Here is a 17161-nt window from a genome sequence, read left to right on the forward strand (position 1 = left end):
TTAGTAACTATTCTACCTAGTTAAAATAAATACAAGCTTACCTGTGAAATAAAAATAAAACCTAAGCTAGATACAATGTAACTATTAGTTATATTGTAGCTAGCTTAGGGTTTATTTTACAGGTAAGTATTTAGTTTTAAATAGGAATAATTTAGGTAATGATAATAGGTTTTATTTAGATTTATTTTAATTATATTTAAGTTAGGGGTTGTTAGGGTTAGGGTTAGATTTAGGTTTAGGGGTTAATAAATTTAGTATAGTGGCGGCGACGTTGGGGGCGGCAGATTAGGGGTTAATAAATGTAGGTAGGTGGCGGCGATGTTAGGGGCGGCAGATTAGTGGTTATTAATATTTAACTAGTGTTTGTGATGCAGGAGTGTGGCGGTTTAGGGGTTAATAGGTAGTTTATGGGTGTTAGTGTACTTTTTAACACTTTAGTTATGAGTTTTATGCTACAGCTTTGTAACATAAAACCCATAACTACTTCCTTGAGAGAAAACAAGAGGACCTCACAGTGGAGCAGGGTAACCTGGCGAATCACTCCCAAATACTAGTGGACATGCTAGACTCCATTGAAACAAAAATGGCTGACATGGAGGATCGGTCTCGCAGGAATAACTTGAGATTTAGGGGTATTCCTGAGGAGGTCCCATCTTCTGAGCTGTGCGCTTTTCTTACAGAACTGTGTGACATACTTCGGCCGGCTGGTTTCCCAAATGAGGCCTTGGTAGATAGGGTCCACAGGCTCCCTAAAGGAAGAAATGTACCGAGTGAAAAGCCTCGTGATGTGATAGCTAGATTTCACTTCTTTACCTATAAGGAACAAATCATTAAAGCTATGTTTCAGCGCCCAATTTTGCCCGAAAAATTCAAGAATATTCAGATATTCCCTGACTTGTCACAATTCACGATCCAGAAGAGAGGTCTATTTCGAGAGGTCACGAAATTACTGAGGCAACAAGGAATCAAATACAGGTGGGGTTACCCCACCAAACTCCTTATCCATAAAGATGGTCGTCTTTACACTGCTGATACCCCGGATAAAGGTCATCTTTTACTCAAAGGCTGGATCTCCCAGAATTTCCAAGATCCAAGAGAAGATCCTACCACACAGAAAGACCCTGTGCGACCATCCTCATCATCTTCCATTTTAAGGCCTTCTGCATTAGAATGGGGTTCTCTCCCGCAACGGTCTGCCTCTGCCAAAAGATACAGCTTTGCTATGGGCCCCACCAGACCTACCCACGGTGAAGACGAAACAGATGTTAATGACTGATGAGTATTTTAAACTTGTTCCTTGATCTCTGTTATATCCTTTCAAAAAAAAAAAAAAAAAATGTGTTTGTTTTTTCTCCCTGCAGGTTTGATTAATGGACCCTACATGGACATATTACTAGTTTAAATGGGTTAGTTGTCCCTTAGGTTTGCACCCCCTATGTGAGATGTTATACTGCCCCTGGGTTAAAAAAGATCTTGAAATGTCACTAGATACACCTGTAAACTGACGGCTTTGTCTCTTACGTTATGACCACCCCGTACACTACGCTGGGTGCGATTGCTTTTATGACCTACTAAGCTTATCACTTATAGATTGGTTCACTAGCATTATAATACACACATTTAGTTTTCCTAGTGGATGAGAATTTTAAGACCTTATTTCCCCACACAAATGCTAAGTACATTATTGAAATATGGTTTATTTCTTCATCCTAGAAGTTTGCATTAATATGTTTAAGTATATGAGTTTCATATTCAGCCATTTTATCTCATAGTACTAAGATCTATAAGAATGCATTGCCAAAATTATATGTCTTTCGCCTATGTCCAAATGTTTTTATAATTTGAGCGCAGCGCAGCCCAGTTTAGGATCAATATAGCTAATATTTTAATGAAGGTTTATTTAAGCTTAGATAACGCTATGTTCTCTCATAGATTATAGTTGGAGGAGTGGATCAAGTGTGTACTGTATATGAGGCCTACTCTGCTAGTTTTTAGCTATCCTAGATACCGGAAGGCCACATGATTCTATGTACTATAATTTTTTTTTTTTCTTTTCACCGCTCCACTTTATCATACTAGCAGCGATTTGTTTCATGTCACAGGACTGATTTACTTGTTGTGTATAGACGTAAATCTAGTTTCAGCAGCCAGGATTTAATCTTGAATTTATACCTTCTGCATGTGAGGTAGTGATCTTTATCTATGTCAATTAGGTTAGGAAAGTACTGCTGCGTTTAATAATGCACTGATGTTTTTTATGTTGAACTTTAGGTTTGCTTTATTTTAGGCCTTCATTATGGTATATGAGCTGTTCTCTCTATGTAATACTAACCTTGTTTTCTACAGGTTTCTTTGTCCAGAAATGTAACGAATGTACATTTAGTTTATTTTATGGATGATCTTCTTTTTTTTTTTTTTTTTTTTTTGGACATTGCTCTCTTCAATAAGACTTTGAATATGTGCTTGAGACCTGGTCTACTTCTATAGCCTGGCTGATTACTGTAAGAGGTTAAAGTCTACATGCTTCATTATACCACTCTGTTGAACCTCATATCCTGTTACCTTATAATGTTGTTCTTCGTTATATAACAAGGTTTTGTTAACAGTATGCACCTTTAGACTATATCTATATGATTATAGGATTAGGACAGAAGAATGTCCTTTCTTAGGTTTGACTTCTATGTTAAATGGGTTGGGGAAGCACTGCTGCGCTTGGTAATGCACTGATGTTTTTTATGTTGAATTCTAGGATTGCTTTATTCTAGGCCTCCATTATGGTATATGCGATGTTTTCTATATGTAATACTTACCCTGTTCCTTACAGGTTTCTCTGTCCAGGAATGTCATGAATGTACATTTAGTTTATTTTGAATATGTGTTTGAGACCTGGACTTCTTCTATAGTCTAGTTGATTACTGTAAGGGGTTCAAATTTACATGTTTCATTATACCACTTTATTGAGCCCCATATCCTGTAACCTTATAATGTTGTTCTTCGTTATATAATAATGTTTTGTTAGCAGTATGCATCCTTAGATTATATCTATATGATTATATGACTAGGGCAGAAGAATGTTTTTTTTTTTTTTTTTTTTTTTTTTTTTTTTAGGTATGATTTAGATAATATATAACTATGTATGGATTCTGGTCTAGACAACATCTCACCTCATTATAAAATACACCTGGGGTGGTTAACCATCCTAGATCTCGCCCATTCCTCGGAATTGATGGGTTAAAATCTCATATGTATCATAAATTCTCTCACCGACCTACAATACCTTAATTTTTAAGGTCAACTACAATATGCAATTAGATAATAACTTCCCTATTTCATGTTAAGTTCAATTGCCCCTGGCCCGGACTATTGTCCTATTTACTGAAGGACTTTCAGCAGGCCTAGTGCCTACCTCCCCCCCCCCCCGGGTAAAACCACAGTTTACCAAAAGTAAACAAACGAACGCAGATTCCTTAGACTTATTCCCTTTCCATAGCTTTAGATTTGACGTGCTGGCCTGTGCACTTGTAATTATTCCTTATCCTTAGCTTTCGCTGAGGTATACTTTGTCTCCCTGGCCTTTCTGTCTAGCTTTTTCTTATTCTGACTAAACCTCTCCCCCCCCCCACTTCTATCCCTCACTCCCCTCTTCCTCTCCAATCCTTTTTTTTTTTTTTTTTTTTTTTTTTTTTTTTTTTTTTTTTTTATCATGAAGACGATATCTCATCTTCGTTTTGCGACCTTAAATGTAAAAGGTCTGAATATACCAACTAAAAGAAGTCTGTCTCATAACTTTTTTAAGAAACTCCGCAGCGATGTGGTCTTCCTTCAGGAGACTCACTGGGCGGTAGATAAACTCCCAAAAATTAAGTTTCTGCAATATCCAGTGATTTTCCACTCTCTTCATCAGGATAAAAGCAGAGGAGTATCTATCTTAATTAATAAAACAGTGGCCTTTCACCAGATATATGTCGAGAACGACCCTGAGGGTAGATTCTTGATACTGGTTTGTAAAATTAACAATCTCATTTATACCCTAGTCAACATATACGCCCCTAACCAAGGCCAATCAATTTTCCTTCGGAAGGTTTTACATCTTGCCGAGAGACTGAGACAGGGGAAGTTAGTACTGGGGGGTGATTTCAACATGGTGTGGGACCCCTTGATTGATAGGCGGCTTCCAAACGGAAAAGACTTAGATAGGATTTCTAAAAATACTTCTTCTAAATTCCGTAATCTCATACACCAGTTCTCACTATATGATGTCTGGCGGTCATGCCATCCCAACTCGAGGGATTATTCTTTCTTTTCGACCCCACATAAGTCCTATTCCCGCTTAGACCATTTCTTTGTCGATTCTTGGACCATGAATGAGATCTCAGAATCCCAGATACACAGCTGCCCCTGGTCAGACCACGACGCGGTATCCTTCTCATTGAGTGAGGGAAGTTATACATCAAATAGGCCTACTTGGAAATTTCCTAGATCCCTATGGGATGACAACACCTTCCTACAAAAAATCTCCGATAAAGTTGAGGAATTCCTCTTAAATAACCCGGCTGGCCAAACCTCTCATCAAATTAGATGGGCTGCCTTAAAAGCGTTTATCCGAGGTTTTTGCATAGCTACATTAACAGCTCAAAGGAAAAAATGGGGTGCTCCCCTAGGAAAATTAGTATGTGATCTTCGAATAAAAGAAAAGTTAAACAAACAGGCTCCCTCCACTGAGCTATCCGCTGATATTTTGTATCTGAAAGACCAGATTAAGGCTTTGGAAATAGAGAGAATTAAAAAGGCTATCTCGAAATTTAAACTTACTATGTACTATAAGAGCAATAAAGCGGACTCTTTGCTAGCAAAGAAACTTAAAAACCATGCAGCAGCCTCAAGGATTCCTTATATTAGCCAAAATGGTCATAAGGTGTACGCGCCAGATGACATCGGCAAATCTTTTGCTGAGTTTTATGAGACCCTTTACAATATCGAAAAAGTTGAGAAGCCGATTATGGCATCGGTTAATGACATATCTGCTTTTCTCCGTACTTTAAAGTTGCCTTCATTATCTGAAGCGGATGGCAATAAGCTGATAGAACCTTTTTCTATATCCGAAATTCAAGAGACAATTAAACAGATAAAGAACAATAAAGCACCGGGCCCTGACGGGTTTACTGGTCAGTTTTACAAAAAATTAAGCCCCAAACTACAGCAAACTCTATGCCAGGTTTTCAATGAGGTAAAATCGGAGGGCCACATTCTTACAGAGAACTTAGAAGCCACTATTGTTACAATACCCAAGCCCGGGAAAGATCCTTCACTATGCTCTAATTTTCGTCCCATTTCCTTATTAAACGTGGATACTAAATTATATTCTAAATTAATAGCGGATAGGGTCGCTCACCTCCTTCCCTCCCTGATTAAAGTTGACCAAGTTGGCTTCATCCCGGGTCGTCAGGGTCCTGATAATACCCGGAGATTATTAAATATCTTCACTGAAGCCAAAAAATCTAATATACCCCTGATGGCCCTGTCACTAGACGCCGAGAAGGCCTTTGACAGGGTCAGATGGGAGTATTTATGGGAGATGTTGAAGGCCTTTGGATTTCCCCGACCAGCAATTGACATGATCAAGGTACTATACTCTAATCCATGTGCTAGGGTGAGAGGTATGGGTTTTTGCTCCCCTAAAATTAATATTTCAAACGGCACTAGACAGGGCTGTCCACTATCCCCTTTAATCTTTGCCCTAGCAATGGAACCCTTGGCACAGGCCATAAGAGACTCCCCACAAATCAAAGGCGTTCCTGTGAACGATAAGGAGGAGAAAATCGTCTTATATGCGGACGATGTTACAATTCTTCTTACCGATCCCACCTCCTCGATTAATCCGGTCTTCTCAGTCTTGGAACAATTTGGCAAATTCAGCTTTTATAAAGTCAATGTAACCAAAACCGAAGCATATTGTATTAATATCCCCGAAGAACAGCTTACTGTTCTACAGAGTGAACATAACTTCCGATGGTCTTTCTCTTCCCTCACACACTTAGGCATAAAGCTTAGTGGTGACATTAGCTCTGTGATTAAACTCAACTTTGACCCATTGCTCACAGAATTACAAACTCTAACTCGCAGATGGGATTTTAAGGAAATTTCTTGGCTGGGCCGTGTGGCCACCATTAAAATGTCTCTACTCCCTAAGGCCTTGTATATCTTTCGATGTCTCCCGCTAAACATTCCACATAGCATACTCCAACAGATACACCAGATATTTACTAAATATGTCTGGGAGGGTAAAACACCCAGGATTGGACATAAGATTATGCAAAGGGAATATGCTAGAGGGGGAGTAGCCTTTCCAAACATTTTTTTATACTATGAGGCAACTAGACTCTCCCATATAGCTGCCTGGGGCCCCGGCGCAGAAAAACCAGGCTGGTATGGTTTGGAGGAGATGTCTATACCTCGAAACCTAATCCTCTCAGATGTCATATGGGTTCCCAGTTATAAGTCTATAACTAAACTAATCGCAAATCCTATTGTTCAACAAAACATCAGTTTATGGCATAGCCTTAGACATCACTCTGAGATCGCTCCACACCCCTCCCCAATACACCAGATAAGAGGCCTAATCTGGAATCTGCCCGGTGCTCACATTGATTTCTGGGATACTGGGCAACATTCGGTATCTGCACGCTTTTACTACAACAATACTCTGATGTCAGTCTCACAGATCTTTAATTCAATTGATGACCCCCCCCCCCCGTTGGCTAAGATTTGAATGCTATAGGTTATTGAGCCTACTAAAATCATGGGACTTCCCTAAACGAAACCTCAGACCGCTCTCTAAATGGGAACATAGATGGCAGAGTGGACTGGGAAGGTACAAGCCACTTACTTTTCATTATAGAGCTATACTTCATGACCAATCCAAAGGTCTCCCTTGGCAGATTAAAACGTGGTGCAGAGACCTAAACTCGACACTCTCTGAACTCGATATTGACAGGGCTATAACTCTAACAAAAAAGACATTACATTGTGTGACTATTTTTGAGGGCTATATTAAACTTCTGTTGAAATGGTATAGAGTGCCCACTAGATTGTCCAAAATGTTGGTGGGCTCGTCTCCATTATGCTGGCGACAGTGTGGTGGAGAGGGCTCTGACCTCCATATATGGTGGCAGTGCCCGAAGCTAGTCCCTCTCTGGCGGGACGTGGAGACCTTGCTCCACTCCATGAATCTCCCTGTAACTTTGACCCCCCAGTGCATCGTTTTCCATGTGTTTGAGGCCGGACTATCTAAACATGATAAACAACTGTTAATATACATCATCTCTGCCACAAAGCTGTGTATTGCTAGAGCGTGGAAGCAGGTGGAGCCACCCTCTCTAACTGCTGTCTGCGAAACTGTGCAATTTCTGGCAACAATGGAAAAATCGATATATGGTTCCCTCGATCGAATGGAAGACTATTGGGAGATCTGGTCTGATTGGATACAGATCCTATGATAAGTATAGAAAGACATCTGGAAACAGGAATTCTATGTATAATGTACACAATTTATTTTTTATTTTTATATATATAATTTTTTTTTTTTTTTTTTTTTTTTTTTTTTTTTTTTTTTTTTTTCCCCTCTTCCCCCCTTCCTCCCCCCCCCTTCCCCTCTATTTCTTTTTCTTCTTGGCTTACCTCTTTTTCTCTCTACTCTGGTTTCCTCCCTATGCCAGAGACTGGAAAGATATGATTGATACGCCAGGTCAGCATGATCTTTTTTTTCTCTTCTGAATTCAAGCATATGATAGTACCCCTCAGCCCCCTTGAGGTGGGGTTGTAAGACACCAACAAAAAACAATCAAAAACAAATTGAGGGTTCGATAGTCCCTAGACTTAGATGAACAGGAGTGGTGCTTCTGACATTAGCTATTCTAAATACGTGTAGGAACTTGTTTTGTTGTATTGGTTTCTTATATATCTATATTGATATTATATTATGTTGTGAATTTATGTCGGATGCACTGTATTTGATTTATGTTTCCTTTTTTCCCTCAATAAAAAAAAACTTTAAATATAAAAAAAAAAAAAAAAACCCATAACTACTGACTTTCAGTTTACGGTATCGATCTTGGCGGTATAGGCTGTACCGCTCACTTTTTGGCCTCCCAGGCAGACTCGTAATACCGGCGCTATGAAAGTCCCATTGAAAAAGGACTTTTTGAAAGCTGCGGTAATTAAGTTGCGTTACAGCCAAAAAAGTATGCAGTGCCCCTAAACCTGCAAGACTCGTAATACCAGCGGTAGTGAAAAGCAGCGTTATGAGCCTTAACGCTGCTTTTTTACCCATACCACAAAACTCGTAATCTAGCCGTAAGATAGCTACAAAATAACTAATAAGTATATTGTAGCTATCTTAGGTTTTATTTCTATTTCACAGGTAAGTTTGTATTTATTTTAACTAGGTAGACTAGTTAGTAAATAGTTATTTACTATTTACTAGCTACCTAGTTAAAATAAATACAAAGTAACCTGTAAAATAAAACCTAACCTGCCTTACACTAAAACCTAACATTACAATAAAATGAAATAAATTAAATTAATAAAATACAATTTACTAACTTACAAAAAAAAATAAACACTAAATTACAAAAAATAAAAATCAAAATTATCAAAAATAAAAACGAATTACTCCTAATCTAATAGCCCTATCAAAATAAAAAGCCCCCCAAAATAAAAAAAAACCCTATCCTATACTAAACTGCCAATAACCCTTAAAAGGGCCTTTTGCGGGCATTGCCCCAAGAATACCAGCTCTTTTACATTACAATAAAAAATACAAACAACCCCCCAACAGTAAAACTCACTACCCACTACCCCAAACCCCCCAAATAAAAACCTATCTAAATAAACCTAAGCTAAACATTGCCCTGAAAAGGGCATTTGGATGGGCATTGCCCTTAAAAGGGTGTTTAGCTCTTTTACGAATTGCCCAAAACCCTAACCTAAAAAAAAAACACCCAAAAAAACCCTTAAAAAACCTAAAACTAACCCCCGACGATCCACTTACAGTTATCGAAGTCCAGATATTCATTCTCATCCAGCCGGTGAAGTCCTCATCCAAGCGGCAAGAAGTCTTCATCCAGATGGCATCTTCTATCTTCATCCATCCGGCGCAGAGCGGGTCCATCTTCAAGACATCCAGCGTGGAGCATCCTCTTCTTTCGTTCGGAGCTGTAAACTGAAGGTTCACTTTATGTGACGTCATCCAAGATGGAGCCCCTTACATTCCTATTGGCTGAAATATTTCTATCAGCCAATAGGAATTAAAGGGGAAAAATCATATTGGCTGTTGCAATCAGCCAATAGGATTGAGCTTTCATCCTATTGACTGATCCAATTAGCCAATATGATTGAGCTCTCGTTCTATAGGCTGATTGGAAAAGCCAATAGAATGAGAGCTCAATCCTATTGGCTGATTGCAACAGTCAATAGGATTTTCCCCCCTTTAATTCCTATTGGCTGATAGAAATCTTTCAGCCAATATGAATGTAAGGGATGCCATCTTGGATGACATCACTTAATGGGAACCTTCAGTTTACGGCGGCAAACGTAAGAAGAGGATGCTCCATGCTGGATGTCTTGAAGATGGACCCGCTCCGCGCCTGATGGATGAAGATAGAAGATGCCGTCTGGATGAAGACTTCCTGCCGCTTGGATGAGGACTTCGCCGGCTAGATGAGGATGGATGTCCGGACTTCGATAACTGTAAGTGGATCGTCGGGGGCTAGTGTTAGGTTTTTCAAGGGTTTTTTGGGTGAGGGTTTTTTTAGGTTAGGGTTTTGGGCAATTTGTAAAAAAAAACTAAATGCCCTTTAAAGGGCAATGCCCATCCAAATGCCCTTTTCAGGGCAATGTTTAGCTTAGGTTTATTTAGATAGATATATTTGGGGGGTTTGGGTGGGTGGTGGGTTTTACTGTTGGGGGGTTGTTTGTATTTTTATTGTAATGTAAAAGAGTTGGTATCTTTGGGGCAATGCCCCACAAAAGGCCCTTTTAAAGGCCATTGGCAGTTTACTGTAAGTTAGGGGTTTTTTTACTTTGGGGGGGCTTTTTTATTTTGATAGAGCTATTAGATTAGGAGTAATTCGTTTTTATTTTTGATAATTTCGTTTTTTATTTTTTGTAATTTAGTGTTTATTTTTTTTGTAAGTTAGTAAATTGTATTTTATTAATTTATTTCATTTTATTGTAATGTTAAGTTTTAGTGTAAGGCAGGTTAGGTTTTATTTTACAGGTTTTGTATTTATTTTAACTAGGTAGCTAGTAAATCCTATATAATAAAAGGCCAAGTGTGTTTGTCCAATGCTGTCATGCGCAGTAGAGACTGCGCGTGAGGACAAACACACCTGGCCTTCCAACTAACCTGGCGTTGTGTGGTGGAGTGGGCGTGGCCGGGCGGGTGCGGAGTGGGCATTGCTGGACGGGTGTGAAGTGGGCGTGGTCGGGTGTGATGTGGGTGTGGCAGGGTGTGATGTGGGCGGGGCAGGCGTGACGCAGGCGGGGCCGGGCATGATGTGGGCTTGGTCAGGTACCGGGGCCAGCTGCTAAGAGACAGAGAGCTCTAAAGAGGGGGGATAGAGAGAGCAGAAGAGGGGGTATAGAGAGAGGGAGAGAGAGACAGCAAAAGAGAGAGGGGGAGAGAGACAGCAAAAGAGAGAGGGGGAGAGAGATAGCAAAAGAGAGGGGGGAGAGAGACAGCAAAAGAGAGGGGGGAGAAAGACAGCAAAAGAGAGGGGGGGAGAGAGACAGCAAAAGAGAGGGGGAGAGAGAGACAGCAAAATAGAGGGGGGGAGAGAGAGCACAAAAGAGAGGGGGGAGAGCACAAAAGAGAGGGGGGAGAGCACAAAAGAGAGGGGGGAGAGAGACAGCAAAAGAGAGGGGGGAGAGAGATAACAAAAGAGAGGGGGGAGAGAGACAGCAAAAGAGAGGGGGAGAGAGACAGCAAAAGAGAGGGGGAGAGAGCACAAAAGTGAGAGGGAGAAAGCACAAAAGAGAGGGGGAGAGTGCACAAAAGAGAGGAGGGAGAGTGCACAAAAGAGAGGGGGAGAGTGCACAAAAGAGAGGGGAGAGAGTGCAAAAGAGAGGGGGGATAGAGTGCAAAAGAGAGGGGGAGAGGGAGCGCAAAAGAGAGGGGGGAGAGAGAGAGTTAAAGAGAGAGGGGAGAGAGAGAGCAAAAGAGAGGGGGGATAGAGAGAGCAAAAGAGAGGGAGGAGAGAGAGCAAAAGAGAGGGGGAGAGAGAGCAAAAGAGAGGGGGGAGAGAGACAGCAAATAGAGGGGGGAGAGAGACAGCAAAAGAGAGGGGGGAGAGTGCACAAAAGAAAGGGGGGAGAGTGCACAAAAGAGAGGGGGGAGAGTGCACAAAAGAGAGGAGGGAGAGTGCACAAAAGAGAGGGGGAGAGAGGACAAAAGAGGGGGGGAGAGAGCGCAAAAGAGAGGGGGAGAGAGAGCGCAAAAGAGAGGGGGAAGAGAGAGAGCAAAAGAGAGGGGGGAGACAGAGAGCAAAAGAGAGGGGGAAGTGAGAGCAAAAGAGAGGGGGGAGAGAGAGAGCAAAAGAGAGGGGAGAGAGAGAGAGCAAAAAAGAGGGGGGAGAGAGAGAGCAAAAGAGAGGGGGGAGAGAGAGAGCAAAAGAGAGGGGGGAGAGAGAGAGAGTAAAAGAGAGGGGGGAGAGAGAGTAAAAGAGAGGGGGGAGAGAGAGAGAGTAAAAGAGAGGGGGTAGAGAGAGAGTAAAAGAGAGGGGAGAGAGAGAGATATCAAAAGAGAGGGGGGAGAAAGAGAGAGATAGAGAGATAGCAAAAGAGAGGGGAGAAAGAGAGAGCAAAAGAGAGGGGGGATAGAGAGAGAGCAAGGGGTGGGACCGCTGTACTGCAAAAAATGGGGACACTGATATCTTTCAGGAATCCCTGAATATCCCTTGACATGTATATATGTTTTTTAGAAGACATCCAAAAGTATTGATCAAGGCCCATTTTGGTATATTTTATGCCACCATTTCACTGCCAAATGCGATCAAATAAACAAAAATCGTTCACTTTTTCACACATTTTTTCACAAACTTTAGGTTTCTCACTGAAATTATTTACAAACAACTTGTGCAATTATGGCATAAATGGTTGTAAATGCTTCTCTGGGATCCCCTTTGTTCAGAAATAGCAGACATATATGGCTTTGGCGTTGCTTTTTGGTAATTAAAAGGCCGCTAAATGCCACTGCGCATCACACGTGTATTATTCCCAGCAGTGAAGGGGTTAATTAGGGAGCATGTAGGGAGCTTCTATGGTTAATTTTAGCTTTAGTGTAGTGTAGTAGACAACCCCAAGTATTGATCTAGGCCCATCTTGGTATATTTCATGCCACCATTTCACCGCTAAATGTGATCAAATAAAAAAAAAGTTACATTTTTCACAATTTTAGGTTTCTCACTGAAATTATTTACAAACAACTTGTGGAAGTATGGCATAAATGGTTGTAAATGTTTCTCTGGGATCCCCTTTCTTCAGAATTAGCAGACATATATGGCTTTGGCGTTGCTTTTTGGTAATTATAAGGCCACTAAATGCCGCTGCACACCACACATGTATTATGCCCAGCAGTGCAGGGATTAATTAGGTAGCTTGTAGGGAGCTTGCAGGGTTCATTTTAGCTTTAGTGTAGAGATCAGCCTCCTACCTGACACATCACACCCCCTGATCCCTCCCAAACAGCTCTCTTCCCTCCCCCACCCCACAATTGTCCCCACCAGAATGTCTGCCAGTACTAAAATAAAAAGGTATCTTTTTTTAATAGCATATTTACATATGCTGCTGTGTAGGGTCCCCCTTAGCCCCCAACCTCCCTGATCCCCCCCAAACAGCTCTCTAACGCTCCCCCTCTACCTTATTTGGAGCCATATTAGGGAAAGGCAGCTGTCTGCCAGTACCCAGTTTATACAAAAATAGATTTTTTTTAACTTTTTTTTTTCTTTCTGTAGTGTAGCTTCCCCCTCAAAGACCATCCTCCCAGATCCCTTAGCTATTTTATTAACCCATTCCCTCCCCCCTTTCTCCCACTTATAAGTATACATTTTTTCTGCAGTGCAGCGGTTCCCACCTGATCCCTCCCCATGCACGCCCCGCACGCCATCCCCCGTGCACGCGTGCGCATCCGTGCGCTCCCCCGTCGACCCCGCCTCCCTCAAAAAAGCCATCGATGTTCGCCGACCCGCCTCCCACTTCGGCTCCCACTCACCAACGATTTTCGGCCATCGATGTCCAGAGCAGAGAGGGCCACAGAGTTGCTCTCTCTGCATTGGATGGGGAAAAAATGTTATTGCAGGATGCCTCGATATCGAGGCATCACTGCAATAACCGGAAAGCGCCTGGAAGCGATCAGGATCACTTCCAGCCGCTTTAAACCCCTAACGTCGTACTGGTCTTGTTTGTGCAAGATGTACCCTGTACAACGTGTGTTGTTAAGGGGTTAAATAGTGTTTGCGATGTGGGAGGGCGGCGGTTTAGGGGTTAATAGGGTTATTATAGTGGCGGCGATGTCCGGAGCGGCAGATTAGGGGTTAATAATGTTATTTTAGTGTTTGTGATGCGGGAGGGCCTCAGTTTAGGGGTTAATAGGTAGTTTATGGGTGTTAGTGTACTTTTTAACACTTTAGTTATGAGTTTTATGGTACAGCTTTGTAGTGTAAAACTCATAACTACTGACTTTAGATGGCGGTACAGATCTTGTCGTTATAGGGTGTACCGCTCACTTTTTAGCCTCCCAGGAAAACTCGTAATACCGGCGCTATGGAAGTCCCATTGAAAAAGGACTTTTTAAAAAGTGCGGTACTGATGCTGCGTGACGGCCAAAAAGGTGTGCGGTAAACCTATACCAACAAGACTTGTGACTTGTAATACCGGCGTTAGGGAAAAAGCAGCGTTATGAGCCAGCTGCTTTTTCACTCATAAAGCAAACCTCGTAATCTAGCTGAATGTGTCCACGCCCGGAAAGTTATTTAAGAGTTAGCACAACACAGTACTAAATGCAAGTCAATAGATAATAAATAAAAAGTCTTGTGTGAAATTGTACCTAATAGCTTGTGATATTTCTATTTCAGCATAACATTTTAACAATTTTAAAATAAACACATTATGTAATATTGCCTGAATAATTCTTATTTTATATTTGTTTATTTTAATTTAAATGTACTGAATTTTATGTCCCAGGTATACAAAAATAAACACACAAAAGCATGTCAAGGGTGACCAGAGGAAAACCTGCTGTAACCTTTTCCGTAAACAGCTTATAACAATAGTATCTATAATACACCAAAGATAAAATAAAGAAGTATATTTGTTTTTGTTGTGTTTCTTTAAAGGGACAGTAAAGTCCAAATTAAACTTTCATGATTCAGATAGGGCATGGCATTTTTAACAACTTTCCAATTTACTTTTATCATCAAATTTGCATTGTTCTCTTGGTATTCTTAGTTGAAAGGCTAAAATATGCTAATGTCTAAGCCATTGAAGGCCGCCTCTTATCTGAATGCATTTGACTGTTTTTCACAGCTAGAGGGCCTTAATTCATGTGCAGAATTATATAACATTAGCTTACTGCCAGCTTTCTAAATCAAAGTATTTCAATAATATTTACCTACAAAAACTAATTTTACAGACTGCCGCTCCTTACTCCTTACCGCTCCCTCTGAGTGGGTCTGTTTCTTTCCTAAGTGCATCTGGGCACGCTGTCTATATGCAGAATTATATAACATTATTTGGTGGGTTTACTGGCTCTTTAAGAGTCAGCACTTATTGCCTGAAATGCAAGTCTGTCAAAAAAACATAATTTATGTAAGAACTTACCTGATAAATTCATTTCTTTCATATTAGCAAGAGTCCATGAGCTAGTGACGTATGGGATATACATTCCTACCAGGAGGGCAAAGTTTCCCAAACCTCAAAATGCCTATAAATACACCCCTCACCACACCCACAAATCAGTTTAACGCATAGCCAAGAAGTGGGGTGATAAGAAAAAAGTGCGAAAGCATAAAATAAATAAGGAATTGGAATAATTGTGCTTTATACAAAAAAATCATAACCACCACAAAAAGGGTGGGCCTCATGGACTCTTGCTAATATGAAAGAAATAAATTTATCAGGTAAGTTCTTACATAAATTATGTTTTCTTTCATGTAATTAGCAAGAGTCCATGAGCTAGTGACGTATGGGATAATGACTACCCAAGATGTGGATCTTCCACGCAAGAGTCACTAGAGAGGGAGGGATAAAATAAAGACAGCCAATTCCACTGAAAATAATCCACACCCAAAATAAAGTTTAAATTGAAAATATAAGTTTTATCCAAACCATCCTGAAGAAACTGTAAAATTCTCGGAATTGTAAAAGAATGCCAGGAAAAATGATGAGAAAGACACCAAGAAATGTAAGTCTTCCAGACTCGATAATATATTTTCCTAGATACAGATTTACGAGCCTGTAACATAGTATTAATCACAGAGTCAGAGAAACCTCTTTGACTAAGAATCAAGCGTTCAATCTCCATACCTTTAAATTTAAGGATTTGAGATCCTGATGGAAAAAAGGACCTTGCAACAGAAGGTCTGGTCTTAAAGGAAGAGTCCACAGTAGGCAATAGGCCATCCAGACAAGATCCGCATACCAAAACCTGTGAGGCCATGCTGGAGCCACCAGCAGAGCAAACGAGCATTCCTTCAGAATCTTGGAGATTACTCTTGGAAGAAGAACTAGAGGCGGAAAGAGATAGGCAGGATGATACTTCCAAGGAAGTGACAATGCATCCACTGCTTCCGCCTGAGGATCCCTGGATCTGGACAGATACCTGGGAAGTTTCTTGTTTAGATGAGAAGCCATCAGATCTATTTCTGGAAGTCCCCACATTTGAACAATCTGAAGAAATACCTCTGGGTGAAGAGACCATTCGCCCGGATGTAACGTTTGGCGACTGAGATAATCCGCTTCCCAATTGTCTATACCTGGGATATGAACCGCAGAAATTAGACAGGAGCTGGATTCCGCCCATACCAGTATTTGAGATACTTCTTTCATAGCCAGAGGACTGTGAGTCCCTCCTTGATGATTGATGTATGCCACAGTTGTGACATTGTCTGTCTGAAAACAAATTAATGATTCTCTCTTTAGAAGAGGCCATGACTGAAGAGCTCTGAAAATTGCACGGAGTTCCAAAATATTGATTGGTAATCTCACCTCCTGAGATTCCCAAACCCCTTGTGCTGTCAGAGACCCCCAAACAGCTCCCCAACCTGTCAGACTTGTATCTGTTGAAATTACAGTCCAGGTCGGAAGAACAAAAGAAGCCCCCTGAACTAAACGATGGTGATCTGTCCACCACGTCAGAGAGTGTCGTACAATCGGTTTTAAAGATATTAATTGAGATATCTTTGTGTAATCCCTGCACCACTGGTTCAGCATACAGAGCTGAAGAGGTCGCATGTGAAAATGAGCAAAGGGGATCGCGTCCGATGCAGCAGTCATAAGACCTAGAATTTCCATGCATAAGGCTACCAAAGGGAATGATTGTGATTGAAGGTTTCGACAAGCTGAGATCAATTTTAGACGTCTCTTGTCTGTCAGAGACAGAGTCATGGACACTGAATCTATCTGGAAACCTAAAAAGATTACCCTTGTCTGAGGAATCAATGAACTTTTCGGTAAATTGATCCTCCAACCATGATCTTGAAGAAACAACACAAGTTGATTCGTATGAGATTCTGCTAAATGTGAAGACTGAGCAAGTACCAAGATATCGTCCAAATAAGGAAATACCACAATACCCTGTTCTCTGATTACAGACAGAAGGGCACCGAGAACCTTTGTAAAAATTCTTGGAGCTGTTGCCAGGCCAAACGGCAGAGCCACAAACTGGTAATGCTTGTCTAGGAAAGAGAATCTCAGAAACTGATAGTGATCTGGATGAATCGGAATATGCAGATATGCATCCTGTAAATCTATTGTGGACATATAATGCCCTTGCTGAACAAAAGGCAGGATAGTCCTTATAGTTACCATTTTGAATGTTGGCATCCTTACATAACGATTCAATATTTTTAGATCCAGAACTGGTCTGAAGGAATTCTCCTTCTTTGGT

This window comes from Bombina bombina, chromosome 6 (assembly GCF_027579735.1).
Source record: "Bombina bombina isolate aBomBom1 chromosome 6, aBomBom1.pri, whole genome shotgun sequence".
NCBI classification, from domain to species: domain Eukaryota; kingdom Metazoa; phylum Chordata; class Amphibia; order Anura; family Bombinatoridae; genus Bombina; species Bombina bombina.